Source organism: Cuculus canorus, chromosome 9 (assembly GCF_017976375.1).
Source record: "Cuculus canorus isolate bCucCan1 chromosome 9, bCucCan1.pri, whole genome shotgun sequence".
NCBI classification, from domain to species: domain Eukaryota; kingdom Metazoa; phylum Chordata; class Aves; order Cuculiformes; family Cuculidae; genus Cuculus; species Cuculus canorus.
In genome coordinates, this window is record NC_071409.1 from 20,173,902 (window position 1) to 20,194,991 (window position 21,090).

Below are 21,090 nucleotides of genomic sequence, written 5' to 3' on the forward strand. Positions count from 1 at the left end.
TTAAAATAATAAATATTGAACTAGTTCTTAAAAAAAGGAAGAGGAAAAAGGCTGTGAGCTGCTTGCTTTTTGGTCTTTCAGTGCAACACTGAAGTGACGTCGTAAAGAGGAAGCATCTCGGAGCTGGGGCAGCGACAGGCGATCCCGCCCTGCTGCTGGCGTATCTTCGTCCACCTATTTCTTAACTTCACACATCTTGTGGGTCAATTGGCTCTCAGAGTAGAAGTGCTACGGTCCTCTCTACAGGCTCCAGAAGGGTTCTGGAAATAGCTGCATCTAAAGTGCAGTGCTGGAATTTCACACTGCTGGCTGCGTACCACGGATTAACACTTGAGCATAGCATGCCAGGCCATTTTTGGGGACTTTGCAGTGAATTTAGTTCAGACCAAGGTAAGTACCAGCTAGTTGTAGCAAGAGATTGCTGGGGCTGGCTTAGTGGGGTACTCGTTGGCATAAGGTTTAGTTGGAAATACCCATAACAGCAGGAGGAAGTGATGTGAAATTGTGCTCTCCCTCATCGGCTTAACCTTTATTCCTGACTCCAAAACATAATTTTGCTTTAAACGCAGAAGGAATGGTGCTGCCAAGAGATAAGGATGTTTGTAACTGGGATGGGCAGTTTGCTCATGGCAGCCTTCAGTTACCTAAGTCAATACTAAATAGAGCCGTACGGCTCTGAATCACACCCGGCTGCAACCGTCACTCGCATAAACCACCCTGGAGATGTTTGGTTATGGGGGAGAACTCAAAGATTTGGAAACAAGTCTCTTCTGAAGCAGCTTTTCAGTCCGATATTAATGCAAATTACAAGTAAATGCAGATGATTTGCATCAGGACCTGCCTGCAGAGATGCCAGGAATGATTCTGTGACCTCAAATTAGCGCCAGCCCTTCTTGTACGCGCACAGAAACCCCTGGTGTCCTCAGCTGGCAATGTGGGCTGTGCTGTGGATGCCAACCAAACACCTCGCGGTCATGCCAGTCAGCTGCATGCAGGAGAGCCAGACAATTCCCAGCAATGACCTTCCTCTGGCTGAAAAGTCAGTATCCATTAAGAACTGGCAGAAAGTTAGAAAACCAAAGACAGTTAAAAATCAAATAAAGAAAAAACAAGCGGCCGGTCTCTAGGTGTGTGCTACAGGCTGCTGTGCATGATACTTATAATTAAATTGCTGAAGAACCGGTTCTGGTTTAGGTTTGCATTCCCTCAGTAAGTGTGACAGAGGGTAAAACAGGGTAATTTGGCATTTCATGGCCACTTTCATTTGAAGATTTAATAATGACTGACACCTCTAAGGCTGCATGCCACTGCTTGCTCTGCTTGCTTTGCTTGTTAGTGTTCTATATATATTTGTTAATAATTTTCAGAAATCTATAATGGGACACCGATTGCTGGCTGAGAAAGCACGAAAATTAGATTAAATGCAAAAATTTTCAGTGCTTTTCCTTTCATGTTTTCCTCTGTTGGAAGAAGATCTGATGGATTAGGCAGGCAAATGGGCGTTGCTGTACACGTAGGTAAATGAGGTAAATACCGTGCTGCTCAGCACACTGATCCCAAACCTCAGATACACACTTGGGTCCAGTTATTTCCTTGAGAAAGACTTCCATGTGACGGCGACTCATCCCATGGTGTTGTACACTTGGGCATCTTTGTCTGCTGAGCGTGCTTTGATTTGAAATACTCTGTTGTTCCCAAATTTATGGGCATAATTAAAAGAAGGTGAGACTATACCTGTGGCAGTGGTCTTCTGAGGTCTGTGCAGTTCACATGTTGGTGAGTATGAATATCACACGGATTCTTCTGGGGCTTTGTATGCAAGATTTTGTGTTTCTTGGGCTTTTTTCCTTTTCAGTTTCCTGGTTAAACCTTTTACTTAGACTGTGAGAAATGACCAGGAGTTTGAAAAAAAAAAAAAAAAAAGAGGAATAGAGAATTATCCTACTGTTTTTAGAGAAGGGCATGAGCAAACTAGGAGCGGAATACTGGGGATGGGGACTGAAGGCAGCTTTGAGTTTAATTTAAACTCTGGAAGGGCAGTGCACAGCATTTCTTATTGCCTTTTTCCATGTATATTTGTCAAAGAGTAAAATACCCTTTTCAAGGCTAGTTTTATACTTCCAAATACATTTTCTGAAGGATGAATAAAACGGTTTTTTTGTGTGCCTTCTGTTGCGGCATGCCATCTGCTCCAGCCTGCATTTTCCCTCTGTGTGCCTTTGCTGTGTGGTGCTGCGTGGTGTCCAGTCCTTCTCTGAGGGACTTGCTGGTCACCTCAAACCACTGCATTCCATTGTGCCGGCTGCTGCACCTTCTGCATCCTTTGCAGAGCCTGTGGGGTTTTCCAACTTACGGTGTCTTGAAGCTTTCAGGATTCATTCAACACCATTTTTTTCCCTGTTGTGATCCACTGAATGGGCCACACTGTCTCCTCTTCTCTGGAGCACTGAAAAACCTCCCTGAAGTGAGTCATCTTTTGGTTTACATTAGTCAGAAACTGGGGAGACACTAATGCAACAGTAATCATGGTAAAACACTGGCTCTCCATCGCTAGGAAGACAGAGGTGAAGTGGTATAACATGTATTAGGTCAGTTTTCTATCAAAGTTGAACAGGAAAGCTTTGAAAGCTATAAGGGACCTGATCAAAAGGAAACCAAGTAAAATCAGTTGTGTTACCAACTGCTATAGGATAAATGAGTGTCTCTGCAGGACTTTAGGTGAATTCAGAGCATTTAAGATCTGAAGCAGCTACTCCTTTATCTTGTCTGACCATCTCTCTATTAGATGCAACTCTGTGGTTGCAGTTTGCCTGAATATTTGTAAGTTTTTAAGTATGAATGCCAGGATAAACTATTCTGATCATCTTGTCTGACCTGCAGTGTCAGACAAGTCACAGGAATTATAGTTTCCTTGAACAAGTGTAGCCTTTGGAAGGAAAAAACACAGAGTCACCCTTTAAAAAACACCCTTTAAAAATAAAGGCATTGTTAAGGATGATAATTCTGCTTCATCTGAAGATGGACTGTTTTCCTGGCTGGATTTGTGCCAAATCTGGCATTGCCTGGGTCAGGTTCTGATGTTCAAGTGCATCCAAGAAAGAATTTTCACTTCTAAAGAGTAACTTTCCAATAGTATAAACCTGGATCTGAGGAATCAGGAAAACGGCATATTCCAAAAGCATGGAAAAAAAGCTGATTCACATGATAATAAAAAAAATAAAGTGATGAGCTAATTTTGAGCATGTAAATAGTTTGAGTGAAGGAATCCAGAGATTAAATGAAAATATTCAGGACTAATATTGTCAGTAGCTATAGACACATATAAGCCTTACAGAGTTGGTATAGATGCAGAGCATAAACGAAATATAAAGAGCTAGCACCAAGCAAAATGCAAAAAAAAAAAAAAAAGAGAGAGAGAATACAGAGAAAAATACACTATTTTTAAAACGTGCACCTACAGAAAGATAAGATATTCGTGCTATAGAGCATGATTTTGTAGTGCACTCTGTATATGAGATCACAGACAGAACAGCAATAAAGAGAAAATAGTGTTTACTAAAGCTGACAAGGAAAAGAAACTCAGGAAAAACTGTATGAAACATTGTGAAAGAAGCAAACAGAAGCTCAGAGGATGAGACTTTTGGACATATAGTCAAATAAAACAGAGGGGGGAAAGAAAATAAAGTAGGAAGGCTGGAGCAGTGCTGGATCCAGAAACATGAGAGCAACACAGGATACCTTCGAACAGAATACAAGAAATGGAAGTGAGATTTACACTAGATAAAACCAACTTAAAATTATGCAGTAACTAGCACACTTCCTATCCCCCCCTCGAAACCTACTTTAAAAAACAAAACAATAGAACAGAATTCAAATCCAAGAGGCTGTTGCTTTTAATTTAAACAAGTGAACATGTGCACCTAGAAATATAAAACCAGGGAAAAAATATTCAGAGAGTAGACAAATGACCAGAATAATGTTATGCCTCACACTAAAACTGGGGGAAAAAAATGCAGTAGCTTTAGTTAAGCTCGCCTGCGTAGCCCTGCGATGAGTAAAAGAGTTGTTGCAGAGGCATCAACCAGCCTCACCTCTGGCTGATCCGTCCCCAGCTGAGCTGAGTCATGGGTGTAAACGCTAGTAAAGGGATTGTTTGGGGAGAAGGGTGATGGTGCTTTCCTGGCTGAAGGGGTGGAGAGGGTTGCAGGAAGCCTGAAGCTTTGAGGGGAAGGAAGTCTGGGGATGAGTGACCGGGGAGAGAGGAGTGACATGGGGTGGCCGAGACCTGGAAGTTGTTTCTGGTGAAGAAATGGGCTTGTGTGCAGCAAAAGGGGAAGGAGGTGTCAGGTCCATGGTGATGGTGCCACAAACAGCAGTGGCTACCTGTGGGATGGGAGAGACATGATCTACTCCACGCAGAGACTGGAGATTTAAATGCGGCCCCACGAAGGGCTCTGCGGTGCTGAGCTGGGGAATAGCTTTTGGTCTGGGAAGTGCTAAACCGCTCCCGAGGCTTGAGAGGTGAGAGTGCAAATTGGTGGCAGCTCTGGGTTATGTGGGCTCTGTGGGGGCACTTTGCATGATGCAGCAGGAGGGGTGCCGGGGTGATGGCTGTGGGCACTGACAGCTCCCTTCGAGGCCCAGGGAAGAAATACAGAGCAGGAGAGGCATTAGACAAAGTTGTGGCAGGCTCTTAGGCTGCATAGGGTTATTTGCTGCTCTCTTGAGGATAGAAATGTTGCCGTGGGGACTGTCAGCACGTGGCTTCTTTGGCCACGGAAACGGTGACAAGACCCTGTTACATATGTGAAATTCTGGCAGATGATGAAAAGTACAACTCTGTCCCCCAGAGCAATAAGTCAGGGTGCTATCACAAAGGGAGTCTCTGCAAGAGGGGAGATGCCCAAAGCCCTCCTTTATGAGGAAGATAAAGATCTTTCAGGCTTACGCTGGGGTCTCTTATTTCTTCAAGGAAAATCCTGCATCCCAAAGTAACCTACTGGGAGGTGTCTTAAGATTTTTTCTGAAAGAGGTGTTGTTCTCACACAATAACACCACGAAAAGCCCCCGACAAGCATCCCACAACTCAGTGAGAGGGTTATGTCTGTGCAGGTTGAGTCACAGGAACAGCAAGTTTTGACATTGCTAGAAAAAAAAAAATGATGCGTACCGACGGCTGTCACAAAAAAACTCACTCCTTTCAGCGCCTTGGTGCTGCAAAATACTCTTTATACAAGAAAAGGTCTCTTCTCAGGAGTCTGAATGGCTGTTCTTAGCTATTGACAAGATTGGAGCTAGAAAAATAGGCTCTTTCTTTTCTGCAAGCATAATAAACATAAATGTACTATGATAAAGAGCCAATGGAAGATAGTAAGTTCTTATAAAAGTAAATTTGTTTAATTTTGTTCCCAGACAACAGCAACAAAGGGATACTGCAGCGAATGCCTCGCAGTGATAGAGTTGGAGTAGGGAAGAGGAAATTAGATCCTGTTTCTGAAAGGGGAGAGAGAGTGAGGCTTTGTGAACAATGAACAAATCTGAAAGATGCTGCTTCTTCCCTCTGTTTATGCTTAAATATCAATACAAGGAATAACAGTGGAAGCTGCAGCTGGAGAGGGCACTAGGGGTCACCACTGTCTTATCTATGTCATCTGGATTTAATTCTGAAGTAAGCTAAATAATATGATCAAAACTAAAGCCAGGCTATTCTGAATTCTTTTTCCTTTCCTTTTTCTTCTCTTTTCTGTTTTCTTTTCTTTTTTTTTTTCTTTTTCTTTTTGCATTTAGTTTCTTTGTTTTGTCCTCCTGCTTGCCTTCTGTCTGTCCCTTAAAAACAAACCCTAGGGAAGCCTGTGGGATGCAGCCAGGGAGGATGCTCTAGAAGCAGGGGAACTGCATCAAAATTCCCTCTGTGCAGCTCCCATTTATTTAGAGCAAAGGTTAGGCAAATCACAAATGCTAAGTCAGTGAGGCAGAATCACATAACAGCCTTGGCATGTTTCTGCAAGTACAGCAGAGCAAATTGATTACTGTAATGAATAGCACCCTTGTATTCCAGAGAGTACCTCCTGATACGTTTTGCCCTGGTCAACAATCTCGTGTCTGAAGATCTTTATTCCCTTATTTTTCCTCCAGCCAGATAAGTATCGCTGATTTCTCATGCAGTTGCATCTGAGATCTGCATTAGAAGGAGGATTGGGTGTCTGGGTTGTGAAAATAATTGCAAATCCTCTTCTCTGAGACTTTTTTGACCTAGTGTCTAGGACATAACCATTGGTGTGGGCTGACTTTATTGTTTGAGTGTTGGAATAGTGCATTTTAAGGTGGGATGCAAGGTATCTGGGGAGAAAAAGTATTTCTTTACTAAGGCAGATGACTTGTCTCAAGACAGACAGGCTTCAAGGCATACAAGACCTGATGAAGAGATTGCATCTCCTGCCAGCCTGCCTTTTTCAGCTATAGTTGTTGATCTCGCAAGATGCAGATTCTCTTTTCTCTGCAGATAAATTATGGTAAATTGTGTTGGCTTTTTTTTTTTTTGCATGATATTGTGGAAGTTGGAAGTTCATGTGAACTTGAAACAGTACTAGCCAATTTATTGAAAGATATAGCTGCCAGGCCTATAATATTGCAATGATAGCATTTTTTTGCTTGGAAAGTCCCTTGCCTGCAAATTCCTGGAGGCAGGGAGAGCCCCGGCGCGGTTTCCCCATAACTACGCTACATTTGAGTACTCCTTCCCAGGCATGATTCCATCGAGGTGGCACCCAGGCATCAGATAGTGTTTAGCCTGACCTGGCACACAAGAAAACATAGGAACAGATATATATCCTTTGATCATCCTAGCGATGATAAAGCTGCTTGGAGCGTGTTACTGTACAGCCTGTTTCCGGAGCCGTGTGAGGGCAAATCCAGACTCGTGGCCCAGGCTATGTTCAGGGATAGCGTAAGCACAGGCAGGACGTGTCTGTCTCTGCTGCTCATTTCTGCCAGCTCCAGGCTGGGCCATCAACTGTGTGCCAGCATAGAGCTTGTTAGTGTCAGCTCAGGTATATCTGGGCTGCGGTCGCGCTGTCATCCAAAGGTGGAGGAGTTCTCCGACTCCCTATTTTAGGATTTTATGTAACAGCTAGCTTATATAAGCCTTTGTCTGTTAACAAAATGGGTGGAGCAGGTCTTGCTTAGATTCCTCACTGAAGAAATGCTCATTACTTAACTCTTACTCAACGGCTCATTACACACTTGAAGAATGTTTGAGTTAGTTCCTTTCCTGTTGCCAATAATAACCTACCAACTTTATAAGCTGTTATGGACAAATGACAAAATGTGTAATTCACTCTTAATGAACTACATCTTAGAATATACTAGAAACAGTGCATCTACATCATTGAGGTAGATGAGGGAAACAGAGGCACATCCCAAACCGTGGCCCTGGGTTGCATCTTGCTTTCTCCTTGCCCCGCTCCTGGCAGGAGACAGTTTGGCAGTGCCGTAGGGAAGGAAGGATGGTATGGACTTCCCATGAATCCTTGGCCTTCAGCAGGTGACTGGATACCTGGCGTTGCTGGCAAAACCCTCATCTTCAGCCGGGGGTTACCCTCAGCACCGGTCCCTGGGTGGGTGGTCTGTGGTGCCAGTGGAGGGAAAGGGAAGGGGGACAGCAGCCCTGAGCACCCTGAGGGATGGTTTCCTGCTCCCAAAGCTGCTCTGGACCCCAGGGAGGTCACACAGTCTCTGTAATTAACTAAATGCCTTTCCAGATGCAGGCTGCGGTTCTCCAGCAGGTAAAGGTGGGTCATATCCAGCTGTGTGGGAATGGTAAGGCACTAAAAGCTGCCAGGTGCCCAGATCCTGTGGTAAGGAGGACCGTGCAAATTGTTTTCTGATGGACTTGTTGAGCTCACTCAAACCTGGCGTTCATGTTACTGTGGGGCTTTAAATAGAAAGACAGTGTGTATCTTAGCTTAACGCCATAAGGAGATGGTTTGCACTCTCTCCTTCCTCCAGATACTGTGCTTCATATACTGACGTGCTTGGCATACCTTCTAAGTTTTGCGAATTGCTGAAAAAAAACCTCCTTTTATTTTTTTCTCCTCTTTTTCTTGGAGGCTGCGGGCTGCACAGGGCACACAGGCATCCAAGTATCCGTGGAAAGATGTGCAAGGGAGGAAACGGGGGGCAAGGGAGTGTTGGGTTTGGGGGTTTTCCTGCCTAAAAGCAAATTTGCAATACAAGAAATAATGTACTGTTTTAGCTTTGAGGCCTATTTCTGTCCCTTGAGATTCTTACGTGGTGACACAGATCACAGATGCACCAATGCAGGGAAGATCAAGCCAGAAGTGTATCTCATATTTTATTCCGTATATATTATATATATATATATATATATATATATATACAGTAGCTTTTCATTTACCAATTTCATTCACACACACCCCTCAAGAGGAGGGAAAAAAACCAACCAAACCCAAACAGGGAGAGCTTTGTTTTTGTTTCCATGGGAATTCTGTGAAAGGTGGAGGGTGTGAAAGAAAACTGAAATATTCTAGCCAAACCCAATAGGGTTTGGATCCTGAGCAGCCCCTGAGCTGTCTCCTAAGAAATGAAGTCCAGGGGTCCTGCTGTCCCCTGGCCATGAGGCAGGGAGGGCTGGGGCAGAGCTGGAGCTGCTGCTGTCTCAGGAAGAGCAATTACTGTTCCGTGGAGCTGCGCCAGAAAAAGCAATTTGGGTGGAGAAGATCTGACTACAACTCCCAGGAGGCCCCGTGGCCGAGACACTGATGTTTCAGTGCCTTTCACCAAAACTTCCTCCCCTCCCACTTCCTCCAGACTTAGGACAATTGTGGTCCTTGGAGAGAGGAGGAGGGAAAAAGAAGTATTGGACTATGTGTCTTCCACAACCCGCTCCCCCCTTTCCTTTTCGAATTCCAGTCTTATGGGACAAAACAATAAAAATTGCGCTTTTTTTTTTGTGCATGTGTGTGGCTTAATGCCAGTTGGCTTATGTGAAGTGTTCTCTGTCCTGCTGTGGTGTTGGCAGCACTGCCGCGGCTGCCCCGCTGTGCACCCTACAGGCCTACCCTGGGGTGTCCGGTGCACACATCCACAGCGCCCCATCACCTCCTCTGGGCATTGTGGTGGCCTCCGCAGACAGAGCTGAACACCATGCTGCCCTCTCCCTCTGTGCATCTCGCAGGAGCATGCTCAGGCCCTCTCTTGCGGCACTGTTCTGAAAAGGCCACAGAAAAAAAACCCCACATTTCCAGTTCCTAGTGAGGTGACACTTGGCATACAGGGTACACCAAACCTGTTGTCCTAAAGCGCTGCGGAGCTGCTGCTGTGTTATGTAGAAGGTGAGCAACCATTTGAAAACCTGGCAGAGGAGTGATATATCCACTACCACCCACAGACCTGTTCTACAGGCAGTGTGGTTTCAGCAGAGGCTGGAGACTGCAGGAGAAGGAGGCGTGGTGGTGCCCCATGCTGGAGCTTGCAAGCCTTGTGTGATGCCAGAGCCAGCCCTCATCTCTCTGCCAGTCGATGCAGCTGATGCCTCTCTCCCCTGGGGCTCTGCAGGCTCTTTCCCAAATAGGACCCAGCTGGTGGAAAAAATACGCCCTAGTTTCCCTGATAGTTCTCCTCTGGCCTCAGTGGCTTTGCAGAGGCACCAGCATCACATGTGCTCGGAGCCAGGGAGCATCTGAGCAGCTAAAGGGGAAATACAAGGAGGAAAAAGGTCCTCCAGGTTGTCTGTAGGCATGAAAACAGGCAGAAAAGTGCTCAACTCAAGCAACTGATGTTTTGTTTGGTTCATTTGACGTCTTTGATACTTCCCCTAACTAAAACCTGTGGGTTGCTGGAACGGTGTCAGTGGAAGCGCGGCAGTCGAGCAGCACCAGGCTGGGGAATTGCCTGTTATCTGTAACACTGTAAGTAACACAGTGCTGCAGTTTGTACTAGTGTAGCCGTACTCATTTTAAGGGCAAAGCAACCTGGTGAGAAAAACTCTACAGGTAAGCCCTTGCATTTAGATGACATCTGTGTTCAGATACATCAGACAGATCCCTGCCCTGGCTCCACTGAAACTGCCACGGGCCTTCCTGCGCTTAAGCCCTTGGGCAGAACTGCCTCTTGCCTCAGAAGGAAAGTGGGGAGTGCTTTTCCAGCTGCAAGAAAATGGTTTGAGAGGCTTGGAGAATTTTTTGTGCTGTCTGCATGCTTGCTCCCGCCTGCTCCGAGGCCAGCGACTAGCAGCTGCTGTCCCTCTGTTCCTCTCTCCTGTTCCCTGTTTCTACCACACTTGTTTGTGATGCCAAGTGATGGCAAAGATTGGAGATGAGAGTCTTATTTAAAACACATAACAATACTTTTTTCCTTTCCTGGGTTATCTTTCAGCTGATGTTTGGAGTTTGGTGTGCAGCAGCATAGGATCTCAGTGCTCAAAAAGCAATTCTGTGGATGTCTCTATGTATCTCCATGTATCCCCACTTTTGGCCAGCTCTGGAGGCATAGCAATGAAAATTTATAAAGAGCATAAAAAACATGAATGAAATGCAACTAAATAATAATAAAAGAATCCTAATATCAGCACTTTGATTTTTACAGACTGCAGCAGCATCAGTCTCCGTGTGACTTTCATGCAGCATGGTCTTTGCAACAGCATTTGGCATTAAATAAGAAAACTTCATAGACTCTATGACAGCCCTAAGTGTCCTCTGAAGATTGCATGGAAGTTCCTGAAGATTGAAAAGCAGGTGGAAACGGAGAACCAAAGAAACCCCTGACAGACAATATTGTGTTTTTTCAGAGCTCGAGATATTTTTGAAGGTATGTGCCGAGTATCCACTTTATGAACAGGAACAGGGAGAATTATGGGAAGTGTAGCAAATCACTAATGGATATGGGGACAATGGCATATTTCCTGGAAGAGATGATAACTGTGGGTGGAGAACCTGCTCTGTAGTGCTGTTCAGTGGAGGGAACTGTGCTACATAGATGCCAAAATAGTCATGGATAGTATCGACTCTCTTCTGCTGCTGGAGTAGCCCTGTTCATAGCAGCTGCCAAAATAAACTGATCAAAGGATCAAAGAGATGGGCTATCCAGGGCAGGCAGGTGCCCTAAGGATGCTTCCCATCTGGGTTCCCATTCCACATGTTGGCATTAGCATGAAACCTCTCTGTAGTGGTGGGTAATATGTCCTTCATAAGCACGGCTTTGCCCACTCTTTGGAGTGGAAAGGTGATGATAGTGACGTAAGGTGACTTTTCTTATTTCCCAATATCCCTATTCTTTGCTGCAGAGCTTCACCCTGATTTTCTCTGTTGCTTTGTTCTCTCATGATGCTGCATGTTAGAAATGTTTGTGCCTGTCTTTTTATCTTGATCGGTCCAGATAGCACTGGTGAGCCACCCTGACTCACAGCTCTCCATAGATGCTGAGTGGAGCGTGTTTGAGCTTAATACTGTGAGTAGAAGGAAGCCGTGTAGCAATGCTATGGGGAACACACCTTAGATTTCTCAGTTTGATTTTAGATTTGAAGCAAGTCACTCACACCAGTTTTAGAAAGCCACCTCATAGTAAACCCAGTGTGAACGAGCTGAGCTGATGTGATACAGCTGTGCCCATATCCAAAGCAGGTACTGAACTTCAGTGTTGCACTGCCAGAACAGGGGTACAGTGTCTCTGCATGTGCAGTGACCAAAGTTAGGTTATTTACCCTACATAGGTTTGAGCACCACGGTTCAGTTCCAAACTATTAAAAGAAAAAATAATTCCTTTAGGAAGAAAAATATCATAACAACCACATTGAAGTCTTGACATAAAGACAGAAGTGGGAGCACTGAATTCCCTGGAAAAAAGTGACTGAGGTGTCCCCTGTGCAGTTCCAGCAGTGGAAGCTGTAGTGCTGCAGACAGGTTTGAGGCATTTTACCAGCATGCCAGTGTGGAAGACTGTGTTGTAGCTGTTTAACTTATGGAGGATTTTTGCTTTTCTGCTTGTCAGTTCAATGCTTCTGTGAGGACAAAAATTTTCATTCTCTCTCACTAAAAAATCTGCTCCTTTGCATATTAAAAAGGTCATGTGGGAAGTAACGTGAAAAATGCAGACAAGCAGCGCTCAGATACAAACAATATGTGACCATAATTATTAGGTTGTCTTCTGCTAAAAATCACATTGCATGTGTACTTAATTCATTGTTAATTTGCACTGGCTTTTGCATTTGTTCTCCTTGCCAAATGTAATTTCTTGGTGGCAGGAGAGGAAAACTGACTTCTTCTCCTTGTTAAAATAATTGGGCTTGTGTGAGAAGAGTACAAAAGGTGAAAGAACGTGCTCCCTGTGCAAGCTGTGTTTGCATGAGCGCGGAGCAAATCACTTCGAGTTCCTGTAGTTGCAATAAAAGCAGACTTTCTCCTCGCCCTTAACGGATCATTTATTGATTTTCTCTCTCTAATAAAAAGCGCATAAAAAAAAAAAAAAAGAAGGGCAGAACCATTAAACCGCTCTGCCCTCTTCCTCCACCCTTCCTGCCCGCATCCCACGAACGCGCGGGGAGGGGTTTCGCCTTCATTAGCGAGTGGCTCATAGGCTGGAGCGCGGCGGGGGTTGGTCCCGCTCCGCTTCGCCCTCGGGAGCCGCGCTGGATGCTCGCTTCGAGCCCGCGGGGCGGCTCCTTCCTCGGCAGGGAGGCTTCCAGCAGCGCCATGGGGCGCCCCGTCCCGCGGGGGCAGGAGGTGGGTCCCCAAAGATGCGGGGGGGGGGTCCCCGGAGAGGCTGGTGCGGCGGCTTTTGGGGCAGAAAAAAGGTAGATGCGTAAACACGAGGAGCTTGTTTTTAAGTGAATCCCCCTGCTCGGGCTCCTCGCTGAGGCTGGGCTGCGAACTTTGCCGGCGGGAGGTGTTTCGTCAGCCCTGCAGGGTGTAGTTGGGACGAGTTAACTAATTTTTCGTGCTTTTGGAGGGGTAGGTTGCGATCCAGCGAGGCTGATGAGTCCCGGAGGCTCTGGGTTGGGGAATTCGGAGGTGGTAGCTTTACATTGAGGGGTTTTGAGATGTGTTTGGCTGGTTTCTCCGATGCTAGTGAAACTGCCTCTGCCTCGTCTCGCTCAGCAGCTGCCGGGTTGGGACAGGGGGAAAAACCTGAGTTTCCCAGCGTGCTGGCAGCTGGCTGACACTACCCCTCTGCTGAGCTCCCGGCTTCGTTTGTTGCAATGCGAACCTTTTCTGCCTGTTGCTACTTTCCTTTATTTGGCATGATGTTTTCCTTCGTATAGGAAGATGCTCTTTGGAAATTTTGAGCCCCAAATGCCTCTGATCAGGCCCCGGCAATGACTCAAGCCCGTGCAGCTCCAATGACTTTGGGAGTGTTTTCCCTGCACGGGCAGGACTGACACATCCTGACAATACATATTCTGTGTCCAGGTCTACATGGTCTCCAGATTCTTCCTTTAAGGAAATCTGTGCGATGCCTCTGAAATCATTAGAGTTACGTGTCAGCTGGGGGGACAGACACCGATAGTTTAATTGAGTTGGATGAAGCTCAGCTCGTTTGACATTCCTGTGATGATCGTAAGTAGTGGGATGTCACGGCAATGCTGGTGTGTCCATGGCTGCTGGGACAAATGCATTCTGTTTGCATATGGTGTTGTGTTTCATAGCTGCCCGTCTTTGCAGCTTACTGGGTGGGAACTGTGTTTCAAGAGTTTTTAATCACTCAAGAATTCATGTTCTCCTTGCTGTGCCGTCTCTGGCATTCGATAGCATGAGTTCATGCCAGAGGCCTGCAGGTACCCAGGGAAATCAATCTCTTGACCGCGTCTTCTCATGATGCTTACAGGAGCGCTAGCTCTGTGGCTTGGGTCTCACGGCCAAATCCTGCCCAGCTTTCCCAGAGGTTGGAAAGCTCCAAGTTTAAGCCCTTGGACCCTGGGCTACCTTCCTCTGCAGCTTGTCATCAGTCTGCACTGTATTTACTGTGAATATCCAGAAAGCCCCTTCCTTTGGGGTAAGTGCTGCCCAAGGATGCTGGGATCCTGCTCAGGGGATGGGTGCTGAGCACAGCTGTAGAATGGTAGCTACCAGCCCTGCCTTGGGTAACTGCCCTGCCCTGTGCTTGCCTGTGGCTGACAGGGGCCCTTTCTCCTGTCCTTTCGCTGTGAGATACCACCAACCTGTAAAATTGGTTTGTTTTTTTTTTTTGCGGTGGAAAAGCGTGCCAGGCCTTAGACTGAGAAACAAACCAGATCCTTCTGAAAAAAAACTATTAAAATTCACAGGGATTCCTGTAGGCTGTGGTTCAGTCGATTAAGTGAAAGTTTATTGAGAGGTACTTGTGTTTAATTTTTTTTTCGCCAAGATTTAACTTTCCTACTTTAAGAAGATTGAAAGGTCTCATTTAAATACCCACTTACACATTTAATTTTGTCCAGATACTTAACATCCTGCTTTTCAGGATTGTTGAAAATTGCTGTTGAGTTTCTGGTCTTATGGGAAAAGATGGAATAAAGTGTCTTCTCCTGAGATCTGGGATGCTCTTTTTCATTTGAGAAGCTTGAACTCCTGCTGCAAATAATGCTGTTGCTGGCAGGTGTTTCCTGAGGTCTTGCAGCTGAGGAAGAGTTTGCTGGGGTCAGAAATGCAGCTTCTGCTGACGATATGTTTTACTTACAAATGAATAAAACTGTAAGCACTGGGTAGGTTATCTTTGCTGGTGAAGTCATTCTTTGATGAAGTGGACTGAAATCCCGTGCCTCGCCCAGAGGTGTTTACTACTTTTCTTAGTAGCAGCAAAGTGTAAAGGTTTGTTTCAACTTGGCATTGTTGCCCCCTATAACCTATGAAGTGCTCTTTAGACCGCAGGTGTGTCTGCAGTAAAGGAAAAACCTCATGTTTTACAGGGGTCTACTCTTGAGCATTGGTTTGACAAGTCACTTGATAAACCATGCAAAGAAGTGCAGTTGCATCTCTTCTGTCTGTTAGCTGTGAACTGTTTTTTTACAGTAATTCTTTCTCTGGTAGTTGATTTAAAGTGAGTTAGCAGATCTTCAGGGAGAGGAACATCAGGGGAATGCACTTAACTTCTAGTGTTGCCAAAAATTTTATTCCCTTGAAATAAAATCAGAAAGAAGATAAGTTATTAATGTTCATACAGTCTTCTAGATTTATCTTCTCTATCCTCTGCCTAATGAATACAACAATGGAGAAACTCTGTCTCTGAAATACTTGGAGCCCTGGAGTACTGCAGCAAGCAATCATGCTGTTACGGGAAGCATCCTTCTCCTGTTGCTTTTGTTGCAGACAGGTGGTTCTTTAATTTCACATTGAAACAGCTATTTGGTAGCAAGTTATTTAAAAAATAATAATAGTAAAAAAGTTTGAGTGGGAGCCAGCACTGTGTGGTCGCCCTAAATTTGTGTGTAATAGAGCTGAGGAAGCAATTTCTTTTTTTTTTTTTTTTTAACTCTAGATGTTGGGTTGCTAGAGTGTCTAATGTCAGTAAGCGCTTGGTCTAGGCTGAGGCTGAGGAGAGCCAGAGCCAACACTTCATGCCTTTTCCTCCTATTGTCTGGCTGACAACTGGTGATGTGTTTTTAACTTGCTTTCACATGCCCTGTACCCTGGCAACACTCCTTTCGGAACTGGGAAAGATTTGGTCATGGTCCTATGTCTGATAGAAGTTGCAATTGGGTCCTTTTTTCGTTCCCTTCACAAAACCTTGGCCATCCTTTGTTTTTTGCCAAGAAGAAGGGGTTTTTGGTCCTTATTCAGGTGCTGCTTGCCAGGCTTTTTCTGCACTCTTGAGATGTGGGATGTGTGAGTAGCTGGCATACAGCCTGTCTCCTTCTGCAGCCGGCTGTGCGGGGCCAGACCTCCACCCTGCTGAGCCCCAGGGTGGCAATACATATATAATGTATTAGCAATTTAATCTTTGGGGGGATTTATATGTAAATAATTTTTTAACGGGTATTTAGCCAGATACCTCTGACCCGATGCTCATTTTCATGAATTTGTGAGCATCTGCCAGATACACACACCACCTCTACATGTGCAGGCACTCTGGAAAGCAGAGGGTGGTGGAAAGATTGGAGAAAAAAACTCTGCTTGCCAGCTTTGCTTTCAAACATATTTGCCATGCTGCTTCCCCACCTGCTTCACACAGGGTGTCTGGGGCGGCAGGAGGCAGCCGTGATCCTTGGGGCAGGAGATAGATACCCTTACCCTGGGTCCTGTGCCTGAGTGGAGGAAACAGGAGGGAAACACATGGATTTCCAGATCGTGGAATATTTTGTTGTGTATATATTTGTGTCTTTAGGATTGAGAGTTTTCTGTTTCTATGCAATAATAGTGGGAGGTATCTAATCACTAGGGTTGGCATTGGATGCCATTGTCACTGCCCTGAGTGCTTGATGCATCCCTCGCTTCTTGTGCCCACACGCTGCAATGGCATTTAGTGCTTTCTAGACCCTTAAAGCAGATAAACACCACCACAAGCTGGGGGTTTGTGTAAAGGAGTGGGGCTCATGCTTGTCAGACAGCTCGCCTGCGCTAGGGTGCCACTTCCCCCGGGCATCCATCTGCTGGTTCAGGGATGGGGGGAGAAGTTGTCTGGTGGCTGCTGCTCCCACTCTGGAGAGCTGGGACCCCAAAAGGAGCTGGGACAGTGCCAGGCACCCCCCACCCCAGCCTGTCCTGCCTCCTCGCCAGGGGAGGAGAGGGAGGTGATTTTGTCCTCTGAAAATAAAAACTTGTAGTTTAAAAACAGCTTCAGCTTGCACGAGTTTAAGTAGACACCAGTAAGGCAAAATTTGTTAGGAGGGGGTTGTGGAGGCAGCTGGAGCGATTACCAGAAGGACCTAATGGTGCTCTAGCAGTAAGCATGGCATGCTGGCACAGTGGGTAGGGTGACAATGCGGTGTTCATTGTTTATTGCCAAAAAGGAATGCAAGATTTTAATATCAAGACAATCACCTTGATATAGCAGTCTTCTCAGACTAATGTGATTGCATTTTTGCCAAGAAAATGTGTCTAAGAGTGGGGCTGAATGGGAATGAAGCTGGCAGCATTTTCTTGGCGCATCTCTGCTTGACTGCGCTGAGTCGGCACTGAAGCCAGTTGCAGCCATGTGCGGCGTTTGCACCTCTGCTCTTTGGTTGACCGTGTTTCTGCAACCATTTTTCCTTAAAACTTCTCCTTGCACTCCAGGGATGCAGTGTTGACCGCATTGAGCTCCACCTCTAGCAGGATTTGACAGGCAATTAGCCGGTTTGTACTAGTTACCTTGTTATGGCAACATTGTCCCTTCCTTCTCTATCCCCTTTTTTCCTGGCAGAGAAGTTATAGAAGTACAATAAGAAATGGTCTTCTCCCCTAAAGAACTCATTCTCTGGGGAGAAAGGCTGTAGTAAAAAAGCAGCGTGAATAGCGATGAGGTGGATGTTTGCAGAAGAGAAAGAGCATCCCTCTGTTGCCCAGCCTGGGTGAGCTTGGGTGGGGTATGGAAGGCCTCGGAGACAGGAGGTATAGAGCCAAGCACTGGAGAGGATGGGAAACCTCATAGCTATTTGCAGGTTTAATCAACAGAAAGATGCTTTTTTTCCTTAACTGTGTGGTCCTGTCTGTTTAGGCTGTACTGACAGCACTGAAGGGATAGTCCGAATATTCATGATATTGGGAGTTATTGTTCTGCTTTGTCTCTGTTGGTGGAAGAATTATTAAACTCTAATTTCCTTGGTTGCATATTTCAGGTCAAGCTGTGAGTGGGCATGATTCTCATCTTCGATGTTTATTTGTACCAGTGCAGTGAGTCCTTCTGTGCAGCCCTCACATTAGGACACCCCCCCCCCCCCCCCCCCCCCCCCCCCCCCCCCCCCCCCGCCAGTAGAATAAGATAAACCCGCTGATAAACTCCTGGTGTTTTCCTGGGCTTCCTCAGGGCCAGTGTGAGGATCCTGGTGATGCTTCCCAGCTTGGGGGCTATTTACAGCTCTCTCCCCACCACTGGGGAAGGTGGTCTGGGCACAGAGGGGCTGCTCTTCTCGAGGATGAGCAGTCCAGCACACACAGACAAAAGGCAGTATCGGTCAGACAATGTCCCACAGAGCAATGCTCTGAGGGCCTCTGTCCAAGCCCGTGCAAGCGGATGATTCACAGCCCCTTGGTGTTTCTGGCTGTCTTGCTGTGCGGGAGTTTGATTCTTGGCTCTCCTCCCATCAGGGTCCTGCTGGTGGCATGCCCTGCTCCTCCTTGCCACTGGCAGTGACACATCCCCAAACTGCTTCCTAGAAACTTCACCCATTTTACCGGCTGGACTTCTGGGAGGAATTTTTAAATCGTCAATTTTTAAACCTCTTCTCAACACAGAACCCTCGCCGTCTCACTCTCAGACCAGATGCACCTCGCAGCACAGGCTTCTTGCCCATCAACCGGGCTGGTTCCTGCTTCCAGCCTCTAGGAATTCCTGGGGTAAAAGTAAACCAGCAAGAGTAATTAGTTGCATGTTTCCGATACTTCCAGTAACCTGGGGTGTTGTAACCACGGCAGTATCTTGTATCTGTACCCCACAACCTGGCTAAAGGTAACCCCTGTCTCTCAAGAAATGTCAAATGTGACACGAGGTAAAACAAGTGGATATTTTGCGCCTGTGTATTGTCTTTTTGTTCAAGTAAGATGCAGTTGACTTTTCTATGTGAAGAACACAAATCTGCCTTACATAGGGTTTTCTTGGGTGCGGTGAGAGGCTCCTATGGGGGCTGGGATCTCCCTGGAAGCTCAGCTGGCCTCTCTCTGTCACAGCCAAGGGGCTGCTGAAACAATTTGGAGAGCAGGCAGTGCATCATAGTCTTTTCAGAAGTGAATGCTTTGGTCTATCATTCCTCTTTTTCTATTTATGTAGTCCTCGTGAGATATTCTAAAGTGTATTTTTCCATGACAGCGGTTTCCTGCAAATCAATTTTTTTTAGGTGTCCCACCCAATGTTGAGTCTTACCAAGGAAGCACGGTAGATGACTCACGATGGCTTTGAAATTTCTGTGGTTAGACCTGATCCCGCTGAGTTTTGGCAGCAATTATGGCAAATGAGCCATTTTGTTCACTGGGATAAAAAAACAGCAAGATGGGAACTGTTGTCTGAGCCCATTGAAGTTTTTCTTTCTGTCCCAAACCTATTGCTTTTCTTTCTACCAAACAGCATTTTTGTACATGTAGAAAACTGTCTGTAGACACCTTTCTGAGTTGCGTTGCTCCAGAAGGTCATGGCAGTTGAGGGAAAAATAGTATTTAATTTTTGGTTCATCTTGTGCAGCTTCCCATCTTCTGCTGAAGTCTGGATGGTTAAGCTTTTAAGTCTTGAGCTTAATGCTCTGATTTCCTCTAGGAATATGTGGAAAATGCCATTCAGGGGTTTTCACAAAATGATGAAGAGCCGCAGGGTGTCTCTGTCTTGTCCAGACACACGCATTGCTTGTAAGGTGCTGGAGGTCTGGGTGTGTAAGGGAAAGGAAGGAGAGGGCAGCTGAAGCTCAATTTGAGTTGAGACACAGCATCATCTTCCACTACCTGCCATCAGTGTTCTTCCATGCTGACTTGATGCAGGTGTTTTCATTCCCCTGTGGGAAAGGAGAAAAAAAAAAAAAAAGTAGTATATTCGAGTAATCTATTTAGTTCAAAGGAATCTGTCAGTATTGTTAACGTGTGTAAATGAGCTGCTTTGCATAACTTGCAAGTGTTTAGTTGTATTCAAGTGAGAAACATATGAGAGCTATTCTGTTTCTGCAAGTTCCTTCTTTGTAATGAGCAATTTTCTATTGAATTTGCTTGGGTTTGATCTTAGTACAGGAGGTACCAATCTGAAACCTCAGCCATCATTCCAGAGTTATTGGTTAAAATGGAACCAAACTTCTGTAGTTATTTGCTCATCCTTAGTTCTGATAATGAATCAAACACTTCAATGTATAGAAAAAATAACTTATCAGTAACTCAGGTAACTGTGTCCTGAGTGCTGTTGTAATCCGATGGAGGGTCTCATTGGGAGAGGCTGATTTGTAAAACCACCTAAAGCCCTCTGTAAAGCCTCGAGGATGAAGTCACCTTTGGCCTTTGAGCTTGGCTCACAGCTTCTCTTACCATTACCTCTGGGACCTCCCCAAACCAACTGTTTTCTTCTTGTAAACTAGAAATTTTCAAATATTTGTTTTATCTGGCCAGGGAGAAGGAAAATGCAGTTCTTGGGATACCTTAATATTATCCTAGCTCCACAGGTGAAGCTGGTGGTGAACTGGTAGGAGATTTCTGGGTGTAAATGAGAGGCTGAGGGGTGATGTTTGCCTTTGTTGACTGTAGCGTAAGCAGTTGCATTTAGAAATGCAGAACAGGAACAGGCATGCATACGCCTGTCATCTCCTCTGGCGTGTGTTACTGCTGGCTCTGTGGCCGCGATGTCTATTGTACAATGCACGTGTGGCTCTGGGTGTGCCAGCTCGATGGTGGGAGCTGAGGCTATTGAGCTCTGTAGCTTTAGGGATAGACTAAAGAATGGAAATTGGCCAAGGATGGAGACATGAAATTCTTGTCTTGTTTATTAGCCAGAATACATTAAACACCTTTGAAAATGCTGCTTAAAAAAAAAAAAAAAATCATCAGGGAGCTTAAGTTTGGAAAGGTGTCAAATCCAGGTTTGTCCTCAGGCTTTGCACCAGTGGCTGCAGCCTGTCCCTGGCCTGGTCAGGCACAGCAGGTGACAGTGTTCTCGAGGTGGTGTAGGGTCGCATTTAGGATGGGGAGGCACCAGGGTGTGTTGGCCAAGGGGCACGAAGAGGAGATGCAACATACTCTTGCTGGGACAGCTGAAGGTGGATGGTGTCTCCAAAGTGCCCTGGGTGCTCCTGCTCCCATGAACCTGACATTCATCTCGTGCTTTGTTTATCAAAGGACATTCCTGACACACTGTATGTGCTGTAATCAAACAGCTTGGCGGAGGTTAATGTTCACAGTGCACAGTGGCAGGGTTGATTCACACCACCAGGAAGCATCAGCCTGGGACAGCACTGTGGAAACACCCCCTGGGACCCAGGGCTGCCCAGGTGTGCAGACA

The 21,090-nt window shown here is 45.8% G+C and overlaps 1 protein-coding gene across 4 annotated transcripts in view; it reads left to right on the forward strand.

The window, feature by feature from the left end:
- The first annotated feature begins 167 nt into the window (after positions 1-167).
- PLD1 (phospholipase D1) overlaps positions 168-21,090 on the forward strand; it is a 75,226-nt gene continuing 54,303 nt past the window's right edge. For 3 of the 4 annotated variants that reach the window (XM_054074205.1, XM_054074208.1, XM_054074207.1), the window contains exon 1: positions 12,578-12,737. The gene's annotated coding sequence lies outside the window, so the exon portion shown is untranslated. Of the gene's footprint in view, positions 391-10,605; positions 10,828-12,577; positions 12,738-21,090 lie in introns of those variants that run through there. The other variant, XM_054074206.1, reaches the window with a different exon arrangement.